Source organism: Sinocyclocheilus anshuiensis, unplaced genomic scaffold, assembly GCF_001515605.1.
Source record: "Sinocyclocheilus anshuiensis isolate Anshui unplaced genomic scaffold, SAMN03320099.WGS_v1.1 scaffold70, whole genome shotgun sequence".
Taxonomy (NCBI): Eukaryota; Metazoa; Chordata; class Actinopteri; order Cypriniformes; family Cyprinidae; genus Sinocyclocheilus; species Sinocyclocheilus anshuiensis.
The window spans coordinates 7,566-9,900 of NW_015542377.1; the positions used below are offsets into that span (position 1 = coordinate 7,566).

Consider the following 2,335-nt stretch of genomic DNA (forward strand, 5'->3'; position numbering starts at 1 on the left):
GGGGATGTAGCTCAGTGGTAGAGCGCATGCTTCGCATGTATGAGGTCCTGGTTTTAATCCCCAGCATCTCCACACACTGTTAAAATTTAATTTCAGTAAAACGGTTTCAATTTCGTGCTGTAGAGTTACCACATCTGGAATTAATAGCATTTGTAAACCTACAGTAGCAGAAAAAACTTGTTGTACTTCAGTGGTAGAAAATGTCCTCACAACTGGGGATGTAGCTAGTGGTAGAGTGCATGCTTTGCATGTATGAGGTCCTGGGTTAAATCCTCAGCATCCTCAGTTTAGTAAATTTCATGCAAAGAATTTCAATGCAATTCTTTATAGTTCCCGCTACTGGACTTTTGCAATCCCCAGCATCTCCACACATGGTTAAAATTGTATTTCAGCAAAACGGTTTCAATTTGGTCCTGTAGCGTTACCACATCTGGAATTTATAGCATTTGTAAACCTACAGTAGCAGAAAAAACCTTCTTGTACCTCAGTGGCAGAAAATATGCCTTCCAACTGGCGATGTAGCTCAGAAGTAGAGCACATGCTTCGCATGTATGAGGTCCTGGTTTTAATCCCCAGCATCTCCACAAACTGTTAAAATTTTATTTCATCAAAACGGATTCAATTTGGTCCTGTTTAGAGTGACTGGCGGATATTAGGTGTGGCGAGTCAATCCTAATATCAGACCTTTGACCCTTGCAGGGTGTCTAGGTGTTTCACCTACTAAGGAAAGAGGGGAAGGAAAAGGATAGGTAAAAGAAGAACAAAACAAAACAAAGCTGCTGTGTATTTTCCTAGCATGGCTTACAACTACTGTTGAGCTAGGATGTCATGTGCAGCTAGTGTGTAATGTACATTAACTTAGTGTCAGGTGTTCTGCCTATTGTGAGGATGGCTGCATGTTTCTTGATGGTGGATGCATGTAACTTTATGTTACGCTAAAATTAGGATATTGTACTTGTGGGAAGAATATGTTTGTTGAATGTGTTATCAGTAGATGTGGTTACCTCTGGGTGTAGGTAATGTTGTGTGTGTTAATGGTGTAGTGTATGTGTGGTCAGATCTGTTTCAGTCTGTGTTGTCCCCCCCCTTTTCTTGTGTGTCAGTGAAGACTGGCTCTCTGCATCCTTGGCTTGGATGAGGGCGTGTCCATGATCTAATGGGGGTCAGTCCAGCAAGGCAGGAAGTTCTTTAGCAGACAGTCAGAGGTAGTTCGGCATGGCTGTGTGAAGCTGGGGTGCAAACTTTGTCTCCTATGTGGCATTCCTCTTGTGATGCCTTCTTGTTGTGGCAGACTTTCTGACCTTCTGTGCTTTGGTTGATGCTGTTGCACAGACAGGAATGTGGTTCTTGGAGTTGAAGTTCATTTGACAGTTTTTAGTGAGTGACTGAGGTGATGTTCTTTGGTACCTCAGAGTTTTCATCAACGGTTGGCCGTGAGAGACTTGCTCATTCTGGGTGGTTGTTGAACAGGTGCTTGTCATTTCTGATGTGGTGTACCAGGTGAGCCCCGGCCTTCCGTTCTGTCGCTGGTCACAGCGAGCATGACTCAAATTTGTGGTCATCCATGTTCAGCTTTCCTTGAAGGAACTCTTTCATTTGTCTCATGACTTGTTCCATGTCTTCTGATGGTAATCTGTCTTGTTCTTGTGCATACTCAGCACTGTGCATGTCTGAGTGGTGCTGAGGTGGGTTTTGTTGTCGCTTACCCACACGAGTTGCTTTTGGATGAGTCAGGCGATTACCTTTGGATGTCTGACGCCTAGATGGTGGCTGACTCCAGGGTGCAGATTTCTTAGAAAGAGGCTTTTGAAGTTCACATCCTCTTCAAGGTCAGGTTCGTTGTGTGCACCAAAGTAGGCTTGTCGGACTCTGTTGTAGTAAGCTTGTGGAACCTCTTGTCGACCTTGTTTGATCTCCAAGGCAGTTAACAGTTCATGTTCAGACTCAGGGTCTGTAAACTCTTTAATCAGGACCTCACGAAGTAGCTGGTAGTTTGATTTTGTTTGACTGGGCTGTCGATCTAGGACGTTTCGTACCTCAGGACTTGACGTAGCTCTTAGGAGGTATAACCTGTCTCTTGTCAGTCACATGAGGTCTCATTTCCAGATGAAACTCAATATCTTGCAGGTAGGCCTGGATGTCGTGGCCCTCTGTGGAGTTCGGGTTGAACTTGCTGATGTTTTTAGACAGCTTGTTGAGGTCTTTAATGGTCATCCCATGTGCAGCTCCAAGGTCTGCTTGGATGGGAGGTATTCTTTCGTTGGCAGGAAAGGGTTGTGTGGCGAAGGCAGGTGAGGTGTTGGGGTGTGGCCCTTCGCGCCTTTCGTCATATGCC

The 2,335-nt window shown here is 44.9% G+C and overlaps 1 non-coding gene across 1 annotated transcript; it reads left to right on the forward strand.

The window, feature by feature from the left end:
* trnaa-cgc (transfer RNA alanine (anticodon CGC)) lies at nucleotides 1-72 on the forward strand. Its single transcript has one exon. It is a non-coding gene; the product is annotated as a tRNA-Ala (tRNA).
* Nucleotides 73-2,335: the final 2,263 nt, after the last annotated feature.